Raw genomic sequence first — 9,136 nt, 5'->3', positions numbered from 1 at the left:
GAATTTTGAAGGGGTGATTTGGAAAGAAAAAAAGAAATGTATTTGATAGGAGAGAATTGTTTTGTGGTGAATGAAGGAAGGTTTGGTGGGTATTTATAGGAGAAGAATTTGGGAGGTGGAAAGAAAAAGTGGTTGAAAAGTAATTAAGTGTGGTTAAATGAAAAATGAATGGGGAAGGTAAAAAGTTAAAGGTGTAACGTTCGTCTCCAACGGCTCCTTAACGTTCACTAGTCTGAGGAGTGTTACGCTCGTCACAGGGGTGTGACGCTCGTAACAGGCAATAGGCATGCCGTCCGTCACAAGATGTGTGACGCTCGTCACACATTCCTTTTTGGAAAGGCCTCAGTAGCGCTTCACAGAATTACTTTGGTTGGTGAATTTATTAGTTTTGTTTCGCTTATGATCAGTTTAGTCTGCAGTTTAATTTATTGTGCACGCTTAATCTGCTTTGTATAGTAATAATTGATAGGTAGCAACAGTAGAGCATAATAGCTATTGCATAATAAAATTAAATAAACAGCTTCAATAAAAATGATCATAATGTAATACAGGAAAGGAAAACAATGAAATGAAAGAAAAAATAAATGTGAACATGAATTCAAATAACATTAATAAATAATCTAACTTAAAACTAAATAACTTAGAAACTAACTAAACTCTATCCCTCTGTACGATCTCTGGCCGGAGGAGCAAAAGAGTTAACATGATGTAGCAACTCGTGAAACTGATTCGTCATACTGCTCATGTATCCTAGAACTTCGTCTCTCATGTTAGTAAATTCTCCTCTGAGGGCGCTTGTTCTGACATCAAAGCTTCAATGGCGGTGTTATAATCAGTTCCGGGCATATGATGTCGGAGGTCAGGTATGGCTGATTCTTCGGTCGGAACAGGCTGAGGAGGAGGGTCAATATCATAATAGCCGGATGGTGTCTGAGGGTCAGATTCAGCATGAGGGATCTGGTCAACATAATTCTCATAGTCATTACAAATTTCATAATCCTGGATAGATTCAGTGGATCTAGCAGGAGTTGGGGTTTCATTCAGGTTATAGAGCCAGTTCCTTTGGTTATGAACACTAGTCCTAGGATCGGGCATGGTGAATAGGCAGAGAACTTGGTTATCAATAATAAGCTCAAACTCATCAGTCCCTAGGTTTGCTATAAACATAGTGTTGAAGAGGAAAGGTATACTCATAGTAGTAATGCCACCAAAAGGGCTAAGGTCAAGCATAGGCTGACGTAATCCAATAGCATTACCTATCATAGTTATCAAACCGCCTATTCTAATGGGTGCTCTCTCATCCTGGATAAGGTGGTCCAAATTAGCTAACATAAAAGTGGCACCGTTTACTGGACGGTTCTGGGAAGCAAAAATATGATGAAGAGTTCATCACGTGAAACTGAAGTACTATTTGGCTTCTTCCCAAATAAAGTGTGGGTCAGGATCTTATGGAAATAGCGAAAGGTCGGGTTGTGTATGTTTCCAGAGAGAAACTCATGTTCTTCGGGCTCATCATTTCCAGTCAGCCTACCCCAAAAGTGTTCAAGCTCTCTATATTCAAAAAGTTCTTCCTGGCTTACAGTGAATGTATCAAAGGAGGTAGGGAAACCCAAAAGGTTGGTGAAGTCTCTAATATTAAATTGGTACTCCATATTGAACATTCTGAACTGGATAAAACCTCTGCTAATTCCTTTTCCATGGCTGGGTAGATAGATTAATGAGCTAAGGAATTCTAGTGTGAGTCTTCGGTAGGTGGTGAAATGTCTCAGGATAGGGGAGGTCTCCCATCCTATCTGATTCAGCACATACAGGACACTCTGTCTCAGTCCAAGGGCAGTCATAGCCCAATCATCAGCATATAAACTAGGTAGCATCTCTCTAGCGGCTAGTTCTTCAAACTTTTGTTTCTGAGCCATTCCTCTGAACTTGATACCCATACGATCAATATGTCCCATCTGGTTAGTGTTAGCTAGAGAAAAGAAAACATGAGTTTAAGTCAGGATTTGGCCAAATGCCGAAAGAAGAAAAATTATTATTGTATTTTATATATATATTTTTTTCTTTTTTTGAATAAATCAAGAATGAATACTAAACAGAAATTAAAAGAATAATTAAGAAAGAAATAGGGAAATGATAATAATAGAATAATAAAATAACAAATTAATTGGTGGGTTGTCTCCCACTAAGCGCTTTGTTTAAATGTCGCAAGCTCGACAAAGAAACTGTTAAATATAATCTATAGGTCCTGGGGGCGTTTCGTCTAAGTGCAGGATTTGCGAATCCTCGTTGGTTTCCGCAAAGTGATAGTGTTTCAGACGTTGCCTGTTTACGGTGAACGGTTCTGTAGATTTTCCTTTTATTTCTACCGCTCCACTGGGAAAGACTTTAGTGATATGAAAAGGCCCTGACCATCTGGATCGTAGTTTTCCCGGGAATAACTTTAGTCTAGAGTTAAATAAAAGTACTGCGTCGCCTTGCTTGAAGATTTTCCTTGATATACACTTGTCATGCCATTGTTTTGTTCTTTCTTTATAGATTCTGGCATTTTCATAGGCGTCTCTTCTGAGTTCCTCTAATTCGTTTATGTCAAGGATTCTCTTTTCACCGGCGGCTTTATAATTCAAGTTTAGATTTCTAATAGCCCAATAGGCTTTATGTTCTAATTCTACCGGGAGGTGACAGGATTTTCCATAAATGAGCTTAAATGGGGTCGTCCCTATGGGGGTTTTATAAGCAGTTCAGTATGCCCACAAAGCTTCTGGTAATTTCAATGACCAATCTTTCCTTGAAGTGGCGACCGTTTTTTCTAGTATTTGCTTGATTTCTCTGTTAGATACTTCCACTTGTCCACTAGTTTGAGGGTGGTAAGGTGTCGCTATCCTATGTCTTACTCCATATTTAAGTAGTAGTTTTTCGAGTACTTTGGATATAAAGTGCGATCCACCATCACTGACTACTATTCTTGGGATGCCAAATCTCGGAAATATTATATTCTTAAAGAGTCTAGTTACTACTCGGGTGTCGTTTGTTGGGGAAGCTATAGCTTCGATCCATTTTGATACGTAGTCGACTGCCACGAGTATGTATTTGTTACCGAAAGAGGATGGGAAAGGTCCCATGAAGTCTATCCCCCACACGTCAAAAATCTCTACTTCCAAAATACCTTTTTGCGGCATCTCGTCACGTCTAGATATGTTTCCCGTGCGTTGACATCTGTCACATTCCTTAATAGCCGCATGTACGTCCTTCCATATAGTTGGCCAATAAAAGCCAGCTTGTAGGATTTTAGAGCAGGTCTTGGATGTACTTGTGTGTCCACCATAAGGAGCGGAGTGGCAGTGTTGGATTATATTTTCTACCTCTTCTTCGGGTATACATCGACGGAAAATACCATCGGGGCCTCTTTTGAAAAGTAAGGGATCATCCCAGTAATAGTGTTTTATGTCGTAGAAGAATCGTTTCTTCTGCTGGTAAGATAAAGTAGGTGGTACTATTCCGGCAGCTAAATAATTGACTAGATCAGCGTACCATGGTGTGGCAGCTATAGCTAAGGTGGTTTCTACTTGCATGTCGGAGTTGTTCTCTTCCAAAGTAGCTATAAGTTTGTCATACGAGAAATCATCATTAATTGATGTTCTTTCCGGTTCAAGGTTCTCAAGTCTAGAGAGGTGGTCTGCTACTACGTTTTCAGTTCCTTTCTTGTCCTTGATTTCTAAGTCGAATTCTTGTAGCAACAAGATCCATCTTAGGAGTCTGGGTTTAGCATCCTTTTTTGTTAAAAGGTACCTGATAGCAGCGTGATCGGTGTAAACTATTATTTTGGCTCCTACCAAGTAAGAACGAAATTTATCTAGCGCAAATACCACTGCTAGGAGTTCTTTCTCGGTAGTGGCGTAATTCATTTGCGCTTCATCCAGGGTTCTGCTTGCGTAATATATAACGTGAAGCTTTTTATCCTTTCTTTGTCCTAAAACAGCACCTACAGCATAATCACTGGCATCGCACATTATTTCGAATGGTTCATTCCAGTCTGGTGTCTGCATTATGGGTGCTGAGATCAATGCTTGTTTAAGAGTTTGAAATGCTTTTAAACAGTTATCGTCGAATATGAATTCAGCATCTTTCATTAACAGTCCGGTTAGAGGTTTAGTTATCTTAGAGAAGTCTTTGATGAATCGTCGGTAAAAACCGGCGTGTCCTAAAAAGCTTCGTACTTCCCTCACGGTTCTTGGGGGTTGAAGATTTTCGATTACCTCTATTTTGGCTTTGTCTACTTCAATTCCTCTGTTCGAGATGATGTGTCCTAAAACAATTCCTTCTTGTACCATAAAGTGGCACTTTTCCCAGTTAAGTACTAAGTTTACTTTCACACATCGCTCAAGGACTCTTTCTAGGTTTTCAAGGCATTCTTCGAAACTTTGTCCGTATACAGAAAAGTCATCCATGAATACTTCCATGATGTTTTCGAGAAAGTCGGCGAAAATTGTCATCATGCATCTTTGAAAGGTTGCAGGGGCATTACACAGACCAAACGGCATTCGTCTATAAGCGAAGGTACCAAAAGGGCATGTGAACGTTGTCTTTTCTTGGTCATCCGGGTGAATTGGTATTTGAAAGAAGCCTGAATAACCGTCTAGATAACAGAAATGTGAATGTTTTGCTAATCGTTCTAACATTTGGTCAATGAATGGTAAAGGGAAATGATCTTTTCGGGTTGCTTTGTTTAGTTTCCTATAATCAATGCACATTCTCCATCCCGATTCGATTCGTTTAGTTATAGTTTCTCCTTTTTCGTTTTCAATAACGGTTATGCCTCCTTTCTTTGGTACAACGTGTACAGGGCTAACCCATTTGCTATCAGATATAGGATATATAATACCTGCTTCCAATAACTTGGTTATTTCTTTCTTTACTACCTCACTCAGGATCGGATTTAGTCTTCTCTGGTGTTCCCTAGAGGTTTTACAGTCTTCTTCTAACATGATGCGGTGCATACAAATAGAAGGGCTTATTCCTTTAAGATCGGTGATGTGGTATCCTAGTGCGGTAGGATATTTCCTTAAGATATGTAAGAGTTTTTCTGTTTCGAGTCTTCCTAGATCTGCATTAACTATCACAGGTCGTTCAAGTTCTAAGTCTAGGAATTCATATCTCAGATTTTTGGGAAGTGTTTTCAGGTCAGGGGTTGGTTTGTTAAGACATTGCGTAGGGTCCGGTGTTATTGCTAAACATTGGTTAGATTTGTCCTCTAAAAGATAGTCTGATGATTTGTCTTCTCCTAACTCTGCTTCTTTTATGCATTCATCGATGATATCCATGAAGTAACATGTATCTTCTATTGCAGGTGCTTTCAAGAATTGGGACAGAATGAATTCAATTTTTTCTTCACCTACTTCGAAGGTGAGTCGTCCTCGTTTTACGTCTATGATTGCACCGGCAGTTGCTAAGAACGGTCTTCATAGTATAATAGGCGTAGTATCATCTTCTCTAATGTCCATAATTGTAAAGTCAGTGGGAATGTAAAACTGACCTATGCGTACGGGAACGTTTTCAAGGATTCCTACAGGATATTTGATGGAACGATCTGCTAGTTGCACAGACATTTTGGTTGGTCTTAATTCTCCCATTTCCAGTTTCTTACATATGGATAAAGGCATAACGCTAATTCCGGCTCCTAAATCGCATAAAGCTTTGTCGATGACAAATTTTCCTATGTGACAGGGTATAGAGAAACTACCCGGATCCTTGAGTTTAGGAGGCATGTTTTGGATTATAGCGCTACATTCGGCAGGGAGTGTAACAGTTTCGCTATCCTCAAGTTTCCTCTTATTAGAAAGGATTTCTTTTAAGAATTTAGCATATGAGGGCATCTGCGTAATAGCTTCGGTGAACGGAATTGTAACGTTTAATTGTTTAAGGAGGTCAACAAATTTTCTAAATTGGCCCGCATCTTTGGTTTTAACAAGCCTTTGAGGGTAAGGGATAGGTGGTTTGTAAGGTGGTGGAGGTACATAAGGTTCCTTCTTTTCTAGGGTTTCCTTATTACTCTCTTCCTTTTCCTTAGGTTCACTTTCCTCAGTTGATTTCTTAGGGTTTTGGTTTTCTATCCTTGGATCAGACGGTCCTTCCACTTCCGTTCCACTTCTTAATATAATTGCATGAGCTTGGCTTCTCGGATTAGGTTGGGGCTGTCCAGGGAAGGTACCAGTTGGGGCAGCAGTAGGTGCTTGTTGTTGAGCTACTTGAGATATTTGTGTTTCCAGCATTTTGTTATGGGTAGCCAAGGCATCTACTTTGCTTGCTAGTTGTTTAAGTTGTTCGCCAGTGTGTATGTTCTGGTTTAAGAAATCTTTATTGGTTTGTTGTTGGGAAGCTATAAAGTTTTCCATCATGATTTCCAAGTTGGATTTTCTAGGGGTATTATTGTTAGGCATGGATGGATTTGGTTTCTGATATCCCGGAGGTATAGATGGGGCTTGATTTGGAGACTGTCCAGGTGCGTATAAAGCATTATTACTCTTATATGAAAAGTTTGGATGGTTCTTCCAATTTGGGTTATAGGTATTCGAATAGGGGCTTCCTTGAGCATAGTTCACTTGCTCTGCTTGGATTCCAGTCAAGAGTTGACAGTCCGTAGGAGTGTGGCCTTGGATTCCACAGACCTCGCAATTCTGAGTTATAGCAACCACGGCGGCTGGAGGTGATACGTTTAAACTTTCAATTTTCTGGACCAAAGCATCCACTTTTGCATTAACGTGGTCAAGGTTACTTATCTCGTACATGCCAGTTTTCGTTTGAGGTTTTTCCACCGTTGTTCGTTCGGTTCCCCACTGATAGTGGTTTTGGGCCATGCTCTCGATAAGCTGGTAGGCATCAGCATAAGGTTTGTTCATTAGTGCACCACCTGCAGCGGCGTCTATTGTTAACCTTGTGTTGTATAAGAGACCATTATAAAATGTGTGAATTACTAACCAGTCTTCCAAACCATGGTGTGGGCAAAGTCTCATCATGTCTTTGTATCTTTCCCATGCTTCGAAAAGAGACTCGTTGTCTTTCTGTTTAAATCCGTTTATCTGGGCTCTTAACATAGCTGTTTTGCTTGGCGGAAAATATCGGGCAAGAAAAACTTTCTTCAACTCGTTCCAGGTGGTGACTGAGTTGGAAGGGAGAGATTGAAGCCATCTTCTAGCGCTATCTCTTAATGAGAAAGGAAAAAGACGAAGTCGAATTGCCTCTGAAGTGACACCATTAGCTTTAACAGTATCGGCGTATTGGACAAATACGGATAAATGAAGGTTTGGATCTTCGGTAAGATTTCCAGAGAATTGGTTCTGTTGCACAGCCTGCAACAGCGAAGGTTTAAGTTCGAAGTTGTTTGCTTCGATTGCGGGCGGAGCAATACTTGAATGCGGCTCATCTTGCGATGGAGCGGCGTAATCTCTAAGAGCACGAGCTGGTTCTGCCATCTCGGTTAAAGAAGGAAGATCTTTGAGATCAGGAAAATCTATAGGAGGGAGATTGTTTGCAGCACGATATTCCCGAATTCGTCGTAAGACTCGGAGATATAGCTCGATATCGTTGATTCGTAAATAGAGCGGTTCGCCTTGTGAGCGAGTGCGTGGCATACAAATCAACGAAAGAAAGAATAGAAGAAAGAGAAACCTTAGTCTCTACAGCGTAACGGAAGAGTTACGATATCGATTAAATAAAAGTCCCCGGCAACGGCGCCAAAAACTTGATCGCTCGACTGTGTGAGTCGAGAATGGGATACAAACTGCAAGTGCACAGTTCTATCGCGTAGTTTTAAAAGATATCGATCCCACAGGGACTTATGAATCGATATACCGTTATCTAAGGTCACTACGTAAAGCTAAGGTGAAAAATGTTTGATTGTTTGGGGAAAAAAAACTAAAAGCTAAACTAAGATCTAGATTAAATATTAATAAAACGGATATCGGTATGTAGTTCGTCAAAACTAGAGAATCAAGTCTTTGTCGGTTTCTTGGTTTTAAAATAAATCGTTTCAGTTAACTTTATTGGTTAAAGGTTTTATCTCAAACTCTCGCTCTGTTGAATAAACCATGATTTTATATTAATGTAGCTGTCACTTATAATTAAGTCAAAAACCATATTTTGAAAGCAATAAAGTTGCAGAAACTCTTTTTAAGAAAACACTGACCGTTTTAAACACCCTTATCTCAAACTCTCGCTCTGTTGACTTAGGTTATACAATTAAATCCAAATGCTTAACTCTCGTCCTCACATTCAATCTTTAAAAATACTTTTTGGAAAAGGTCAGAATTTAATTAACTCTAAAACTTGCTCTCGCCCTGATCTAGAATTAATGCCTAACTTACACTGTCCAGTTAAAACCTCAAACTCTCGCTCTATTGATTTTAACTTCTTTATGTCCTTTACTTTTGTAAAAAATCTTGTTATTAAACCTGTAAGTTGAGACCGTAAAAAGATTGATTTCAATTTTAAGTTTAAATAGACCGACTCAGTCTTGATCCCTTATTCTGCTTACTTTACATACCGATATCTAGGCGAATTAGCCAGACATGCTAAATAAACAAGAATACATATCATGCATAAACAGACTCATTCCAGGCAGATAATATAGATAAATAATGAAACAAAATATTAAATAATGATTAAAGAACCTGAATGCGTAATACAATAGTCTTGAACACTCCACCACAAGCCGGTAGGATTTGTTCTTCGATTCTTCAATTAAACAATAAATTAAGCCAAGGAAATAAAACTAGAATCTAACGTAAGGTTAGATCCGATAAAAAGTTGCACAATAGTTTCCGGTGTAGAAACTATTATGCGAAAAATATCTAAATGCTAAAAAGGGAAAGGTAGATTGCAAGGGAAAAATAATGTAGAACTTGCAAAAGAAATAAAATAAACAATGTTAAGTGCTGGAAAAGAAAAATAAGCAAAAGGCGTAAAAAGAAAGAAAATTGGCAAAGCTTCGGCAATGTGAGCGTGGAAAAACCGAGGAACCCTTTTAGGTTTTTGAGATAGCTATTTATATTGGTGCTGGTAACTGCTTTCCGTTTCCCAAGTTTTTCAACGTGGCTAAATGCACGGCGTGGATATAGGACACAAACTCCTCAACGTCTCTTCT

At 39.2% G+C, this 9,136-nt stretch overlaps 1 pseudogene; it reads left to right on the top strand.

Annotated features, from left to right (window-relative positions):
- The first annotated feature begins 6,981 nt into the window (after positions 1–6,981).
- LOC127115109 (uncharacterized) lies at positions 6,982–7,081 on the top strand (annotated as a pseudogene).
- Positions 7,082–9,136: the final 2,055 nt, after the last annotated feature.

This window comes from Lathyrus oleraceus, unplaced genomic scaffold, assembly GCF_024323335.1.
Source record: "Lathyrus oleraceus cultivar Zhongwan6 unplaced genomic scaffold, CAAS_Psat_ZW6_1.0 chrUn1076, whole genome shotgun sequence".
Taxonomy (NCBI): Eukaryota; Viridiplantae; Streptophyta; class Magnoliopsida; order Fabales; family Fabaceae; genus Lathyrus; species Lathyrus oleraceus.
This window is presented reverse-complemented; position numbering and strand designations above follow the sequence as displayed.